This window comes from Euprymna scolopes, chromosome 22 (genome assembly GCF_053919585.1).
Source record: "Euprymna scolopes isolate OS-2025 chromosome 22, ASM5391958v1, whole genome shotgun sequence".
Lineage (NCBI taxonomy): Eukaryota > Metazoa > Mollusca > Cephalopoda > Sepiida > Sepiolidae > Euprymna > Euprymna scolopes.
Window position 1 is genome coordinate 114,122,659 of NC_136503.1, and position 6,011 is coordinate 114,128,669.

The 6,011-nt window shown below is 37.2% G+C and overlaps 1 protein-coding gene across 1 annotated transcript in view; it reads left to right on the top strand.

Moving 5' to 3' along the window:
* The window catches only part of LOC145243667 (isovaleryl-CoA dehydrogenase, mitochondrial-like), a 191,075-nt gene that overhangs the window by 1,754 nt on the left and 183,310 nt on the right, over nucleotides 1-6,011 (top strand). The gene's annotated exons all lie outside the window — the stretch shown is intronic.

Consider the following 6,011-nt stretch of genomic DNA (forward strand, 5'->3'; position numbering starts at 1 on the left):
GTTTGTCAGAGCATTCATCATTAAAATACTTGTAGAACAGGCAGAGGGATGCAACATTTTGTCAATATGACAGTTCAGGACTTATTAGGTTGGCAGCTCTCTTTTGAACCCTGTCCAAAAGCAAGAGACTAGTAGCAGATGCACCAGCCCAAATGTGACAACAACACTCCATGCATGGGCGAATGGTGGCCTTGTAGAGGTACAGGATACTTTCAGGTGTATGTAGCTTTCTAACATGGTAGAGAGAGCCCACCTTCCTCGCGGCGGCCTTGGCAATGCCCTCAATGTATCTGTTCCAACTCCTGTTTCTTGTGAATATTAGTATCGAGGGAGAGGGCTGTATCCATGCTGTTAGAGACTTTGTTTATTAGGTTAGAGTTCTGGGTCGAGGGGAGAGTGGTAGATAAAATATAAGTAGCTAATGTTATGTTGCATCTTAAGTCTAAAGCACATAATGGCCTGGTTGTCTGATTCTAGTTTTGTTCCTCTAGTCAAGGGGAGGGGGTTTCGAATATAGATTCGAAGTCCGTGCATATGTCTGCCTGAGTCCTTACGGCAAAGTGAGAGATAACCAGGTATGTTGAAGAGGCGATGGAGGCGTGTAGGTTAGTTTCACTTAGTGCTAAGATATCTGGGGTGTTTGCTACGAGAAATGATTCAACATCATGTAAATTAGTTATAAGCCCGCGGATATTCGTAAATGCAAGCCTCAAGGGAGGAGGCATATTGATTTTGTTAGAGTTTAAGCCTGATTTAATTGTAATTTTTGATTGAACTGTCATTTTATTTTATTTAAAAGTTTCAGTTAGGGCAAGAGGTGCTGGACAAGTGGTTGTGTAGAATACCAGACATGCAACACAAGCTGACTCTTCATCTACAGGATTGTGGCCTCAGGAAAGCCCACTGGAGATGGGTGCAGGGTCCCTGTTCATGCACGACATGGCACTACAACCATCCCAATATTATACAACTGTTGATGGAGTAGCAGCTCTAAGTGCTACCAAAGAGTTAGGGCTCCTGTACTATCAGTTGGGAACAACAGCCAGAAACTGTCAATCTGGTACCCTCAACCCATCAGACAAAAGTCAACCCAATCCAATTGCGCTGGTACTATTTCACTCAAGCATCTCCAAAGTGCCCAGTTTTAAGGGATGGGGTGTGGCAGGAGCAGGAAAAATGGCGTTCATTGCCCTAGTCATGGAAACAAGGTCAACCACTGGGTGTTTCTGTTGAATCCCTGTGATAGCACCTCTGTGCCTGGCTAAGGCAAAGGAGTATGAAAGCTGGGCGATAGACAGAGCCTATCTACTCCTTAAGCAGTTAAAGTTTGCAAATCGGTAATTTGTTTGAGTCACTAGCTCTAGGAAGGTTGTCGTGCAGGACTGAAGAGGCCACCCTCCCTTTAGATTTAGCTTCAGAGTTTTCCATCTCCTAGACAGATGACCTGGGAAGATCTACGGGTCAATCAGCACCGAAAAGGTTTGCTCCACGCCTGGGTTATAAACCAGGTATATTTGTGACCCCTGCATGGGTAGTTAATGTTAATGGGTTAGTTAGTAAAGGTTATATATCTACTGAAAAGTTACACTCCTCAAATGATTAAAAAGGACAGTACTATGTTTTCCACTTCATTGTTACTGAAAGAGGGGATAAGTAAAAATTCATGCAGTGGAAGCAACTAAATTTGCAACAGATGGTTTGAGAGAGAGGAGTTAATATTTTGTTAAAACATTGTTCATATGTTTGTTTAGGAATCAGATCACATGATGATCACAGTATGATTAACTTAATATTAGGAATTAAAATAAAATTTAGTGGCCAAACTCTGAATATTTAAGACGACAGGAGGGATAATAAGGTGCATATTCAATATAGATACAAGTGACATGTTTATGATTTAAAGTACAATTTTGGCGACATCTTTATTTGTCATCTGAATAGTTTTCTTTTGTGGTTTTCAATTGGGTGAACGCTTTGATGGTTTTCGGCTGTTTGTATAAATATATGATTCGGCAACAGCTACTCTTGTTTGGTTCAAATTCTATAGAAGCACATATAAATGGTGTATTGGTATGGTGGATAACATTGGTTCAGTAAAATCCGGCGATGAGTTAACAAACTAACTGACAGGCGACCACACAAATTAAAACTCCAAGTGAATTCCCGAAACAAAAACTAGAAAATGTGTATTTACATTTTTAACTAGCAGAGTTGCCTACGTTGCCCGAGATTGAATGATGATCAACGAATGTTTCACACTCCTATGTTTTTATTGTCATCGAAATCCATGAAATCGCCCATTTTCAATCAAATTGATTAATTGCTCTAGTTAGGGATCCATTTTTATGTTGGGCCTTTAGTCTTGTGTGGTAATAAAAACTTCTCAAATGCACTTTTGATGTTAGGTCGTGTAAGGTGTTAACTTTGGTAAAAATCGTCTGTTCCTTTTATCATCGGCTAATTTTTATTGATACTTATCGAAAACATTCTGATACAATACCTATCTAAGAATACTGCCAGGCACATAAAGTAAAATTTGTGTGAAATTTCATACAAATCAGCCCAGCCATTTTTGTGCCTATAGGGAATTAACTTACATGCACAAAGTTCCTTTTATATAATAACTAGCATGGATACCTGGTTTTGCCCAGGTGAACATGAAATTCGGTTTGGACACAGCTGCTATACTAGGGATATTGAGCAACCCCACAAAAGAACGGAATAAATGAATCAACACAACTTTTCTTTTAATCAAAATAGCAGCAAGTGCCTGTGCAACCGCAAAAAAAAAATAAAATAAAATAAAATAGTTGCGGTAGGCAGGCTTGAACCTCAAACGCGAAAAAGGAAAAGAAGGGTAAAACAATACTGGCAAATGCTTTTGCCTACCAGACCAGGATCACTTAGATATCATAATCCTTCAAAATAATGTTATGCAATCAATTTGCTAGGCGTGTGTGACTTACGAAAATCTCGATGCAAAAAGTAACCATCCTTGCAAGAAATGTTCTAGTTGACCACCACAGAATTAATTTTTTTTTCTAATTTTCATAAAATATGCGTGGGAGGGATTGCTCTTTCAAATGGTACCAATTTCAATCCGGTTAGATGTAGCTGACAAAAGTTTTTAGCGGACATATAAACACACAAACACACAAACAAACCAACGTTTGAGATTTACCTTCTATCTATCTATTTATATATATAATTTTTATATATGATTTTTTTTTTTTTGTTCGCTTCTTTATTTTGCTGTTTTTATCTCTTATTTTTTCATGCTCTTTTTTTACGCTTCACTCTTGCTCAATATCCTTACTACACCACCTCTCTACACCAGGGCAACGCCGAGTACCCCTACTAGTCTATATGCATAAGAGGCAAAATATGTTTGTATGTCCTGCAAAAACTTTTGACAGAGGTGACAGATTTTCACAAGATCAGTATTGTTTTGAAGTTTGACCCTTCAGATGACAAATATTGAAAAATATCGAAAAATTGGCTAAAAATATGAATTCTTTCAATCTCAACTGGGCACTTTTCTAAAGGGAGGAGGGGTAGCAAAAAATCGTTCCTTCGTGACAATTTAGCCATAGAAGTATGCACAAAAAATGTTTTTTGAATTAGTTTAAATATAAAAAAAAAACGACCCAATTTTGCTGATGCTGTCATAGGCCAGTCAGTAAGGGAGCAGTGTCGTTATCTTAAGATTGCACATTCGAGCTGAGATGTCACATATATTTTTTCCGATTTTTAAAGTTTTAATATTGAAACAAGGTTATTTATGCCATTTTTCGTTCATTTTTTTTATTTTTCCATACGTTTGCTGGGTTTTTTTTTCCGATTTTTTTAAAGACGTTTTAATATATTCATTTTGCATCACATTCATTATTTTTGTTTCTTTTTCGTCACATTCGCTGTTTTTTTTTTGTTTTCCAATTTTTTTAAAGAAGTTTTAACATTGTTTGCTTATTCTTTATTTTGTATCACGTTCGTTAGTTTGTTTTTTTTTGTTATAATAAAACAGGGTTATTACATTCGCTTATTCTTTATTTTCGATTTTGTTTGGATTTACCTTCCCCCTCTTCACCACACCCGGGCAACGCCAAGTACCCCTGCTAGTCTATATATATATATATATATATATTAAAGGCAAAAGCAGTGCGTGCATTTTTGTATGTCCAGTAAAGGCTTTTTTCACCGGGGTCCTCCAGGGAGGGGTTTACTATTTCTTAGGACTTTTTATATACCCTCTAGATCATAATATCTACGATTTGCAAAAGGATGTCGTGTCTTGATCTATTTTGATCAACTTTTATAAAATCGCGCTATTCCATTCTGTTGCGTGTTTGTTGGTGTTTTTCATATAAACAAAGTGAAACTAATCGAAGCTAAGGGAGTTCCTTGGCTTTCCTGCCAGGGACGTCCAGAAAGCAATCAGCTTTGATCAATGTGGTGAAAACCCATCATATCAGACAATTGCTATTCATTTGGACACTCCCTTTTTAATCGGAGCTTGTTTTCCCTGAACAACTTGGGGAAAATAAACCCAAAAAACTACCTTGCAGCGAAAATTAAGTGCGGAATTTCATTCCCCTATGGCATGATGTTTGATCTCATTAAATTTATGCACCCGTGTGAACTCCTTCACTTAAATTTTTAATCGTTTAATTTCAACCATTCTCAATTCTCTGCCTTCTTAGAATTGTTGTAAGATGTCGATCTTTTTTTTTTTTTTTTTTTTGCCTTTGCTACCTGTCTACCAAAACTTTCTGTTTATTTTTCTTTTAGGTCTCCAAACACCTGGGCATCCCCGCTAGTCTATATATATAAAAGCAAAAATGTGTGTATGTGTGTGTGCACTTTTTCCTGTCTGTCCGCAAAAGGCTTTTTTCGGGACGGGTACTCGGTGGGGTCGCTTCTTCCTAAAACTTTTTATATGCTGTCTAAATGATAATATATATGAGTTACGAATGAGGGTCGCATGTGTATTTAATTTGCTCGACTTTCACGCGCTATTTTTTCCAGATTTTTCGATCGCCGCGTGTTTCTTTTGCTTTTCAGTATAAAAAAAAGTGAAACTGGATTCGAATTGGCAGTTCCCTGGCCCACGACTAGGTGGTCTCCGGAAAGTGATGTAAGCATTTGGTCAGTGTCGGCTTTTTACCGTCATATCAGACAATTGCTTTTGTCTGGACACTCCCCTAATAAACGGGGGAGCTGGTTTTCCCCAAAGTTGGGTAAAAACAAACAAACCGAATTTTTTACCTCATTAAAAACTTTCCCGCAGAAAATGTTAACTGCTGAATAGCGATTGCTTACGTCATTGTAACGCTCGCAGAAAATGTTAACTCCGTGATTTCTATTTGACCTAATTAAGTCATTAAGTGCGGGCACCTGTCAATTCTCTTTCTACTTAAATAAATTCAAACGTTTTTCAATTACTCTTTCTTGCTGGCTGAGCGGTTAATATGTCACGTTTTTTCACACTTTATTTTCCAACTTCGCCTCAGCGCTTCAGGTTCGATCCTACCTACCTATCAAGGCCAAAAAAAACTTATTTTTCAGTGACGAAAATTTCAATGTATTATCAACGCTGAGGCTGGCCAGTACCAGATGGGTGACCATTTGTATGAGTTTGGTTTTTAATGTGTATGTGTGTGGGGGTCAGGCTCCCAAAAATGGGGGGGGGGTTTAAAGCAGAATAAAAAAAAATTATTTCAGCGCGTTTGGTCCACCATAGTCGAAAGGCGGCAAACGTTTTCAAACGGGATCGAAAAAAATGATGCTATTTTTAACACAAAGGGCACAATATTTATCGAATTTTTTTTTTTTTTTTGTATCGATTCTTCAAAGCATGCCCTGTTTAATAATGGTCATGCATTATTCGGCTCACTAAAAAAAATTGTTAATTTATTTATCAAAGATTTTAAAATGGCTTTTTTCGTATAAATATTAAAAATTTTTTTTTTTTTTTTTGCTTAACTTAAATTAATCATTTTACTTAACATATT